The following is a 12,685-nucleotide window of genomic DNA, read 5'->3' on the forward strand; positions in this document are numbered from 1 at the left end:
GTGCCCAAGATGGCAGCAGTGAGACTGAGCTCTCTACTCATGATAAGTCAACACTGCTCCTTCACTGCCCTGAAGGTGGCTGTGCTGAGGGCTAGGTACCAGGGCTACCTTGCCCCTCCAGTTTGCCAGTGTGCCCTCAAGCCAGCATAGGTGATCCTTGTAGCCATGATGCATTATCCTGCACACCATCATGGTAGCTATTGCTGGGTGACAACCCCCATCTATGCTTGTTCCCAGGGGAGGATGGGCCCCTTCCCGAGGCAGTTCCACCCATAGGTGGTGCAAGGCCAGTGGAGGTGACAGCACAAGCTTGGCTCCCAAATGCCCTGGTATCTGGTGCCCCAACCAGCTGAGGTAGGGTAGGCAAATCACCAGGAACTGACCTACCCAGCCAAGCTATGGAGTTGAAGTATTTTAATGTGTATAGGTTAGTAATGAACATGGACCGGAGTTCCGCTGTGGTGACTCCTAACCAGGAAAAGCCGAAAGACACACACACACACACATATGTTAGTAATGAACAGAACATTTAGTTACTTATAACAGCATGCCATAATGTTGCAAATAACCCAGTAACATAACATTGTATAGCATATGGAACACAACAAGAGAGCTAACAGTCAGTATAGTAACAGCATGCCAGTAACAGTTACAGCATAAGGCAACAACATAGGAAATTCAACAAGGTATGTTAGTATGCAACCATACATAACAATAATAAAACACAAGACCCGACATAATGTTTTGAGAACAACATATCTTAATAGCAAACCATAACCAACATATAACAAATTATGATGCAGATAAGGGGTGAGAGAGAGACAAATACAGTCCATTAATACTGGTATTGGCTATATTGTTTGCAACAGTACTCTTATATACTCTACAGGTCTGCTCTTACTTTATGTATACAAGTGCCCTATAGCTTCTGTAGCACATACATACCTGTCAAGCTATCTGCATGGAATGGTATGGGCCAAGCTGTAACACCTACAGGTACACAAGTACAGGGGACTTTTACATGTCAGGGGGACATATTTGAGTACCAAGGTGTACTGTGGACTGATGTAATGTGACTATGCTATTGACATAAATCATGTCGATGATAGATCTGTGACCGAGGGCAACAGTGATCACAGTCCATGACAGTGTGACACTTGAGAGACATGTATCATACACAGTACAGAGAGTTTACGACTATCATGTCATCCTTGGCAGGCATGGGGTTAGACTATCAGCAGAGATTCACAGACACACCAGGCATGCAGCCATACCAGGTTTACACATTTTATTTATTGTATTAGCTTTTATTAATATTGTACTTGCCTTTATTTTCTGACATCTTATCACATTGCTGAGCAATGCTGTAAACACTCTGGTACATCTGAACACACAAATTATTAACCCATTCTAATAGTTATGACAGCCATTTATTTACCTGTAATTCCTGTGGGGAGAACATCTGTTAAGAATACATAACTGCTTCAATAATATTTAGTAATACTTGTCACTGATTTGAACCTTGGTCTGTGTGTAACAAGATGTACATTAGACCTAGCATTTATCAAACTGAGCTACTGCTGGATGTTGATTGACTGCTATGTGCCTAAACCTCACTTGGTAACAAAATATGACGTGGTAATAGAGGTGAAGTGTTATACAAGACTGCAGTGACACTTAAACATGCATGCATGAGATTCATGCATGACAGAGATAGTAGGTGAACTGTGCATTAATACATGGAATGCAGGTTTAGACAATATACCCCTAGTGGGTGGGAATATCTGTGATGTGTATAAACCAAATCTGAGTGCTGTGTTGGCTACCTGACCCATATACAATTGCAGAGAGTATATTTGCATTCTACAACTATTATAGTTTCATACTTGCCTGCAGCAGTGTACCAAAGATCAGGAATGCATATAGCTGAAGTGCAATGGTTAACACAAGATAATCCTGATATACACAGCATACATTGTCATTCCTATTATTGGTTTAGGTTTTAGTGCAGAACAAATATCATAATGCAGTATATCTTGTAGTATAGCTCCGCATCTACAGTTTAGCAGAACACTCTTTATTGGCTAACCTTCAGTCAATTAGTGATATTCTTTGTGTTTTTAGTTCACAGCAGGTGTAATACTTGATTTCATGACCAGCAGCCCAAAATACACACATATCGCACAGCACAGCTTTATTAGGGGTGACTTCATACAATGATTGGTATATTTTTCCAGTCTTTATTGAAGAACAGTTCATATAATGCAGGCGTTCCAATACAGCTGTAATTCAACAATTAATGCAGTAGAAACTTTATTTCCTTAACATTATTACTGCAGTAGACACTTTATTTCCTTAACATTATCAGGTTTCATGCTTTCACCTTTATTGAACTGTCCAGATCTATGACCACATTCATTGCAGTACAATCAAAACTGAATATACCTACTGGCAGTTACTAATTTACTCTTTCTTGTTTATATGACTATAGATTGCAAGATACATCTGTACTCACCACACTTGTAACATGACCTAGCCAGGTGCCCTGCATGGGCCTCTAGGTTGCAAACCCACTCCTCTGCAGCTTTGGGGAGAGAAAGTCACCATTATGCATACCTGTCTATCACACATTCAGAGCAGGTTTTGGTAAAACAATGATAACAATTCTTACACACTCATGGGACATTCCCATCTTGAGCATCTTGGACCCAGGTGGCCAAGCGATCTCCCTTCTGACAATTCAGGTCATCATAATGATGACGCATCTGCTAACCTGTGCAGGGAAAGCAATTGCACTGGTGCGATCACATGCTGGCCAGTCCCAGGCCTTAGACTTGTACTCCAATCCCTGATACTGGCCCTGCAGCAGCTGGACATCATGGTATTTAATGAGAAGTCCAACCATAATGCTGTACTCCAGAATGCTCCAACACTGCACACAGAAGCGCGCACCCTCTCCAACTCCTGCCATAGTTCCTGCCAAGTTCAAACTCAAAAAGATTATGGCTGTATTCTCACCTGTTACACTTAAATAAGGCTGTTTTCTCACCCTTTACCACCATTGAGCCATTGTTAAAAATGTGGTGCTTTGCTTAGCACCACGCAAAGCCACTGAACTCAGCGAAGCAGTGCTTAAAATGGCAATGCTTAACAAAGCTTAGCGGTGTGCAAACCAGCTTAGCTGGCCTGATCAATGCTTAAATGGGGATTGCTTAGCAGTGCTTCCCACCACTTAGTAATGCGCAGACTAACACTGTTAAAACATTCCTGGTTTAAACAGTGCTTGAAAAGGCTTAGCTGTGCTTAATAGAACTTAGCTGAGTGCAGCAAAGCAGGGTTTCACAATACATTTCAAAATTGTGTATTTGTAAACTAAATGCTTAATAATTTGTCTGTGCATACATACAATATTCAGTCAAGGGTTTAAACATACTTCTCATAATGTGTATTTGAAACATAAATGCTTAATAACCTGTGTATTCCTACAAAATTCAATCAAGGTTTAATGGTATGTGTATTTCATACAAAATTCAATCAAGGTTTAATAGTACATTTCATAAATGTGTATTTGCAACATAACTGTAATAACATATCTGTGTAATCACACAAAATTTAATTGGGATTTAAAATAAGTCTCATAATGTGTATTTGCAAAATAACCTGTTTGTGTAGTTGAACTCTGAACCTATTGCACATAAGTCTGTCATTCTAACCATTTGGCTACATTGCAGTGTGAAATATTGCTATACTTTTATGTATATCTCTCAACTATGTTTAAGCACTGCTGAGCACCTTGGCACGTCTCACAAATCCACTGGCCTATGCTTAAACTTGACTTTTGCATTCATAATTAAATGCATCCTCTTTCTATTTTTAGATGTCTGGCACATGTCCATTGCTAAGTGCCGCGCCGTGCAAACACACACAAACAAAATTAAAATAAATGAACTTTTTATTACATATCCATACAATGTGCAAACCCCAGCGATACGAAATGCCACTGTACTCGCTTATCCACTCACCACTGTCAGCCAAAAAACCTTTGTAGAGGTGAAATAAACTTCAACACATGAGATTATAGTGTAAAAGCAGTTTAATCCAGAAAAACATTAAGCGCTTTCACTCACTAAACGTGAGCTTCCTCAGAACGTTCAAACAGCTGTTTCAAAAAAGTTTAAATGTCCTTATTGGCGCCTAAAAACAACCTACTGAGTCAGCTTCTTAAAGCTGACACATCCTAATAATATACATAACTCACAGCTAATGCAATAATGTCCCATCTAAAAAACTAATTACTATATAAAACAAAACATTATTGATACAATATAGTAACAATATTAAATATTGCTAAAATAATTCATTCTCATAAAATACATGCGTCTATACACAATCATAACCCTATTTCTAATAAGGGTTTTATAGAAATGTGTTCATTTAAACCTGGTGGTGTCGCTGCATCAGTCAGCAACTGCCGCCTTACCTCTTTGCATGCTAATACCTTTTTAATACTACCTCCCCTAGGGTTAATTCCCACATTCTCCAAAATGGCAAATTTAAAATAGTGTTTGTCTCCTTGACTATGTGCTTGAACAGCACATTATTTTGATCTTTGGTTCTAATACTATATAAATGAGAGTAAATTATTTTCCTAAAATTTCTCTTGGTTTTCCCAATGTAGTATGCTGAACATGCCATACATTTGGCTAAATATATGACAAATTTGGTGTTGCAATTACCTTGTCTGTATCGTATTTTGTGAATCGTATAACACCACGTTATCACTCTAGCAGTATCCCTAAACTTAGTAGCAAAACACTACATTATGCACTCTCATATACAGACACCGCACATTATAATAATATCTGCCCACAATTGTACAAGAACTACATAATGGACCAATTCAGAACTAAACACATATGCTCTCATTCCTACTCTAAAAAAACACAATACTTTCTCACACTCATCACCAAACTCCAACATCTGCATCACCATTTTAATACCAGACTCACCATAAGTGGGGATATCCACCCCGACCCAGCCCCAAATCCATCCTGTCCAACACAAACTGCTCCAACACAAATGTCAGAACATAACACCCCCGCTATCTTCATCCCTGGGCAAATCAACAACAGTAGCAAAACCAACCATTGTTTAATGCTAAATATTAATATTAGAAGTATCAAAAATAAAATATCTGAACTCCAGGCCACAATAGCACACTACTCCCGAGACATAGTTGCTTTAACAGAAACTTGGCTAAATAAAAACATAGCTAACTCGGAAGTTCTCCCTACCAGCTACAGTATCATTAGATAAGACAGACCACTTCGTAAAGGGGGTGGAACTGCCTTACTGTATAAGTCCAACTTAACTGTATGTCAATCACCAAACTCCTACCCCTCCCCCAATAATTGGGACATACTTATCTCACAACTTCAACTTCACCCTAAAAAGGTCATCACCACAATTGTGATCTGTATTCCACCTGGTAATACACCTGCTAGTCTTGAAGACTTCCTATCCTGGTGTTCTTCCACATACTCACAAGAAACCCTTATTCTGGGGGATTTAAACCTAGATTGGTTCACCTGCACATCAAAACCACCAAGTAATCTAATAAATCTCCATGGCAACCAGCAGCTAGTCCAAATTACAACTAGATGTGATAACAAATCTAAAAGGGAATCCATCCTTGACTGGGTCCTAACTAACAACCCCACATTGTACCCCCACACAGGCAGTCTCCCAGACACCTTAAGGGACCACAGCATAATATACCTTATACGTAGTAGAACAAATATATGTAAAACCACTAATTATATATCCACTAGAAACAGAAAAAAAATTCTCTCCTGAGGTCCTCAATACTTTACTGTGTAACTGTGACTGGACCACCCTAAAATCCCTCCCATTTGACCAGGCTGGAGCATATTTCAACAAAACATTTCTACAACACCTAAACACTGTCACTCCATTGTGCAAAATTAAGGTTAGAACCTCTACAAACCCCTGGCTCAGTAAAGACACCAAACAAATCCTCAAGTCCAGAGACACTGCCTGGCTTTACTATCAAAAAAACACAGAAACACAAAGCCTATCTAAGTACCAAGAACTGCGCAACCATGCAAAAAATGCATTAGGCTGGACAAAAAATCCTACTACACATTACAAACTAAATACCAACACAACCCCCAAAAAATTTGGAAAAATGTAAAATTCTCTCTCTTCTCAGCTGCCCATAACTATAGGAGTCCCACAGGGTTCTATCTTAGGACCACTACTATTCACAATCTTCACAAATGACCTCCATACCTCCACACAGCATGCAGCTATCATTCAGTATGCAGATGACACTACCTTAATCTGTCCTGCACAAAACATTCCCACCCTCCTGAAAACAACTCAACTAGCATTCTCTGACATTGAAAATTACCTTACCAAAGCCCAACTTATCCTAAATCCAAAGAAAACTCAGCGTATGATTATAACCAGTTCTAACAAAAACACTGATAACAGTCAATTCACTATCTACTCCACAAATGCTACTCCAATCGCTCTAGTGGCACAGGCTAAGCTATAGGGAATAACCATAGACTCCCACCTAAAATTTTATAGTCATCTCAACTTAACTATTAAAAAAGTACATGCCAAACTGGGATCACTCTACAGTATCAAACCCTTTCTTACCAACAACACAAGATCAGCCATTGCTCACTCCCAACTTCTATCCACCCTACTCTATGCATCTCCCATTCTGACTAATCTCAACAAAACTGAACTAAGCAAAATGGAAGCCTGCTATAACAGAATTGTCCGTTTTGCTGCAAATTGCTCATATAGAACTCATCACTGTACTGCTTTGAGACAGCTCCACTGGCTTGAACAGCCCAAACTCCTAACCTACAATCAGCTCTGCCTCTGTCATTCAATATATTACCTCCCCAATAAGTGTCCTGCCCTCAAAAACCTAGTACAACATCACTCAGCCAAAAGGTCTCTTAGATCATCAAACAAACTACTACTAGAAGTCAACAATAGCTACAATAGCTTTGGAGATGCACTATACAGTAGTTCAGTGGCTAAAACATGGAACTCTGTCACCACTAGCATTCAAAACACATCGTCCAAAGCCTCCTTTAAAGGCCTCATCAGGCAACATCTCAAGCAAAGTTGGCAGTGCCATGACTGCTCCCCAGGCTAGTGAAAGTGGATAAGGTACACAAACTTAACCTAAAGTACTTGATAATAGTTTTCAATCTTACTCACAAACACTGGCTAATCTACAATGTAAGTACTGTACCTGTGTACTGTGTATGTATTCTACCTATATTCCAAATTTCGGCTGTGCACCACAAATCTATTAATTACCTTTATTTTTAAATTAATATTTTTTGTTTGTTCTCTCCACTGTAATTGTTGTTGTGCTGCATACCACTGTAAAAACATGTCTTTTGTAATTTGTGTGTATACTGATCACGTCTAAATAACTAAAGCTATCTGTAATTTTTCTATGTGGAGCTTTTTACCCCAGGCCTCTGCTGAAAAGAGGCTTTTTCGGTTCAGTCGGACACCCCCGGTTGACAAACGTAAAATAAAATAAAAATAAATAAATAAATAATGTCTCCTCTATTTAATTATAGAAATCATGTTAATGATTTCCTTTTTTTGCCATTATTTAATCCATTTACATTAATAGATAATAGATTAAAGCTACCATACTGTGTATTTAAAATATTTATTTTAAAAGATAAAATGACACATTTATCCACTATATTAATTTCATTATATATGACTCTAATGCATTCATCTAATACTATCGTAACATTCCACATTGTTTTGAATCATTCCTTTCTACAAACTAAATTACTAAAACTCATAAATAGCAAAAGCAAAGACAAGTCTGTAATTATAACCGTATATATTACTAATAAAACACAACCTACCATGGATATCAAAGTTCCAAGTTTGCCTGTTGAATAGACAAAATACTATACTATTGCTCTACCTACCAAATACCTAAAGAAAATCATCAAAAAACTAGCCAAAATCTACCATGACCTACAAATAAGTAATGTAATATTATATATAGGTCAAAAATAATAAGAGAATATTAATTTAATTATACATTTTGTCATTTAAAACTATTCCCCCATTACTACATGAGTGTAATAATCATCTTCTATTAATCACAAATATTAAATAATCCAACAAACAGTATATCTCATACCTATTTATGCAATAGTGCTCTAAATAATCCTTTAAATATTCCTAAATTATTCATTCATTTAACCTTATCTTTAAATAAACAACAGAGTGGGACCTGAAGAGATAAAGACATCCGTAAACTTAAAGGTGACAGATAATCTTTCATACTAAAATATAATACAAAAGGGAAATCAATGTTGTGTCTTCCAGCTTTTCCCGGTTAGGGGTCGCCACAGCGGAACTCCGGTCAGCTAATGATTGGCAGTAGATTTTTACGTGCCGAGTTGCGGGCCCTGATGCACAACTTTCAACGAAGGTACGCCTATTCATGCATGTCTCCACACAGAAGACATTCTAGCTGAGAATCGAACGGGACAACGTCTTACTGTGAGGCGACAACGCTACCGCAGCATTTATCATGCTAAAAGATCCATGCATACTCTATAGATCTAACAAAAGTTCTGAAGTAATTTTTAAAGTGCAATTGTCTATATCTCAAAATTGTGTAACAGTCTAAATATAACAGATATCAAAATATTTAAAAAATCTTTTAGCTTATTAAACTACTTCTTAAAAATATGTATATTACTGAGGTCAAAGAGAATGTCTTGCTATTTCTATGGAGTAAAAGAAAAACTATTTGCAGTCTATACTGTATTCAAAAGCCACAATGTGTTCAGTTCAAATCCCATTTTCCCTTCCTGGATTTAAACCCATTGAAAAATCTACTTTACTTTCTACCAAAATGGATGTTCTGATTCAGCAATAAAACACTAAAATTTCAGCTCTGACCCATGAAATGAGTCAACCCAGGTAGTCTTAGTGAATCCAGTGGCACACATGAAAAAGCTTCAAAGTTTGTATGACCAGGTTCAGATTTCAGCTATCATATTATTTTCAAACATGTTATATAATTGTATATGTAAATTATGATTTTAAATGTAAATTATATGAAATCTTGTACATTCACATCTCTGCTATATGTAGGTACATGTAATAGACATCTTTCTTAAAAGCAGTTTGCTATTATATTTTTTTCTGTCTTATTTTCCAACTAGTATTCTACCTTATTCTATATCTCTTGTATTTCTAAAACTTCCAATCAAAGAGTTATTTAATTATCATCTGTCTAGTAATGATTATAGTATGTCTACATATTTAACTTACTGATACTGCTTTTTTATTAATCTTGTATATTACATATTTCATGCCCTGTACATTTGCATATTATTCATAAGATGTTTATTCTTATTATTGATTATAGTATTACAAGCAATTCTGACTATATTTAAAATCATTCTTGCTTGTTTAATTTGAATGTGTGTTTGCAGTCATTGTGAACTGTTGCTCTCATCTAAGTTCCATGTGCAACATTCCAGAATGTTACACATATAAACTTTTATCTCTTGATAGTAGAGTGTCTGATTTTCTGGTAGCAGCCAGCTTCCACATAGGTTCCTAGGTTTATAGGTGTATACTAGGTAAAGGACCACTCGGGTCTTTTTAAGCCCTACCCATGCATCCCAAATTTCTGACAAGTTCAGGTAACTTTGGTAGTATAAGCAGGGACGTTGGAGGTTAAACATTTACACGCAGCCTTTATACTTCCCATATACATTTTAAGGGAAGGAATATGCTGACCAAAACACTTGGCACATTCCTAGATTCCTTTCTTCAGGCTGGCTATTTTACTTCTTCCTGAGTAAATACTACAAGAATATCAGTAGTTGTGTAGTTAGAAAAGAACATGTCCTCTTTGAAGGATGATACAGGAAAGCCATACAGTTCTTCCCATTCTCTACTTAAATGCCACAGAATCTGACATGCCCTTAGTCCAAATCTTGAAGCCAGGACCAAAACCCGAAAAGTTCAAGGACAGAGTAAGCTGTGCTCCTTCTTCTTCTTTCGGCTTTTCCCAGTTAGGGGTTGCCACAGAGGATCACCTGTCCACTCATGATTGGCAGTGGTGTTTTACAGTGTCAAGTTACCAGCCCAGTGCCCAACCTTCCACAGAAGGAACTCACATGCACACACTCATACCTAGGGCCAATTTAGTGTCCAGTCCACCTACAGCATGTCTTTAGGATGTGGGAGGAAACCGGAGCACCCAGAGGAAACCCACGTGACCACAGGGAGGACATGCAGACTCTGCACAGAAGGCACCCCAGCTGAGAATCAAACCAGAGGACCTCTTGCTGTGAGGCAGCAACGCTTACCTGCTGCACCACCATGGCCACCCACAGAGTTAACTGTGCTATCAGCTATTAATGTACTCTGAACTGAGGTACATTGTCAAAATAAAAGTATCAATTAAACTGCAGTCCTTGAAATGTTTCACAATCAGTTTTCCTAAGAGCTAAAGTGTAGTGGCCCTAGTCCATGGTAGATTGAAAACCTATTTACTTGCTAATTCTCAGTGCAGTGTTCCACAAAATTATCCAGTAGTGCACTTAAAAATGTCTAAAAACTCCTTTTTTTCTCATGGAAGTTTCCCGCATCATGGATCTCAGGCTGAATCCAACAGTCTGCTGACTTCACCTCACTTAATGCCTTTAACCAGTGAATAGTAACAGAGAGGTCCACCTCCTTAAAGTGACAATTCCATCTCCTATAAATGTTTCGATTTCAGTTGCACTTTCTAAACATTTCACAACTGAGCCCTGCCTAGTAAATTTATCAGTCTTCTATTTTGAAATCCCTTCCATTTTGCATAGAGCCCATAGTATGTATCTACTTGTTGACTGATTTTTGTTGACTTGGCGTGTTTCAGTGAACCCAAGACACATATCTGGGTGTCTCAACAAGAACTTTATTGCTTGTATAAAAGCAAAATTAAATTCTTGCATAAATTGCGTTAAATACACAATGGCATAAAACAGACAGCAAATTAAAACAAATACAGTATATAAATAAATTATCAAAGCACAAAACTGAAGATCACACATTTGATCACAGTCCACCGAAAAGACATTCACCAGCACTACAGGTAAATTGAAAATGTATCCATAAAAAAAAAAAAAAAAAAAAAAGACACATTCCAACAATACCCTAATTATGTATTTCAAAAAACTGCAATGTCACTACCAGTCAATACACTGATTGCACTAATTTAAAAGAAAACTGTTACAGTTACACATGTAAGTATCAGTAAGTAATATCTTTCAGCTTTTCCCGGTTAGGGGTCGCCACAGCGGAACTCCAGTCCGCTAATGATTGGCAGAGGATTTTTACAGTGCTGATCAGTTGAAAACAAAAATAACTTATCATCATTGCATAGAAACTGCTTGCAATACACTAAAAAGGTTAATAACACAAACAGCATATCATTTACATGGGGGAGGGGGGTTGTTCCTCACACCCCTTTACTTATATAAATATCACATTCGTGGTAATCTCTTTTGCTGACTACTGTTGCTACATGGTAGCAAAAGGATAGTGAGCTCTTTATGAAGATACTGACCCATTATACGAGTCTGGAATGAGGCACTGTCTATATAAGAAACTGGTGATGAAATTAATTTTCAAAATGTGGCAGTGCTACACCTCCCTGCATTTAACTTAGGCTTGTTTCTAATACACCACTGATTTGTATGGCTTAGCTCTTGCTATAGAAACATTTGCAGACTTAGCTAGCCATGATGCACTCCAGCCATGTGTCTGGGTTAGTACTTTGGAGATTGACAAAGTAGATACTGAACAGAACAGGTCTCACTATTGAATCCTGAGGCACAATACTAATTATATTTTTACTTTCTAAAGTGACGCCTAATACTTTAGCTATGTGGGTTCTATACATCAGCCAACTTGATATCTATCTTACAACCTACAATTAGGCCATTAAGCTTATTTACATCTCCATCCTGGAGAATTTTATTAAAGGCCTTGATCAGATCAAGGCATGTTGCAACTGGCAGCTACTGACAGCTTCAGTGATTTTCTCAAATAAGTTTACTAAATTAAGTAGAAGTAATCTCCCTTAGACAAAACCATATTGTTATGGCACAATAAGATTTTTTTTATATCAGAACTTATGAAATAAGATGTGATATGTTCCATGGATTCGCAAATTAGGCTTATTAGACTGATGGGTCTGTAGTGACTGAATTCTGAAGGGGGTTCTCTTTTTATGGAGTTGCACAGTGACTCATTTTCCATAGCTAAGGAACATACCCAATAGCTGCACTTAATTTGAACCGGTTTTAGAGAGGGTATGTTTTTTGCTGTTGAATAAGAAACCAGGTGTATTATTGGAGCTATAGAGGTATAGTTTTCTCATTTTAGAGTGGGCAGTTAAAACATGTACCATAATAACATTGAATGGAGGAAGGTATTGAAACATTTATGACACTTCAATGACTGTTTCCAGAGGAAAGTTGGCACTATTTTTTTTTCTGCTATCTTTTCTACAGCCTCTTTAGAATCGGAGTAGGTACCCTCATTATGAATTAATTCAGTGCATTGTTGTGTTGTAGTTCTTAAT

This window comes from Protopterus annectens, chromosome 3.part0, assembly GCF_019279795.1.
Source record: "Protopterus annectens isolate FY-2018-M chromosome 3.part0, PAN1.0, whole genome shotgun sequence".
In the NCBI taxonomy this organism is placed as follows: domain Eukaryota; kingdom Metazoa; phylum Chordata; order Ceratodontiformes; family Protopteridae; genus Protopterus; species Protopterus annectens.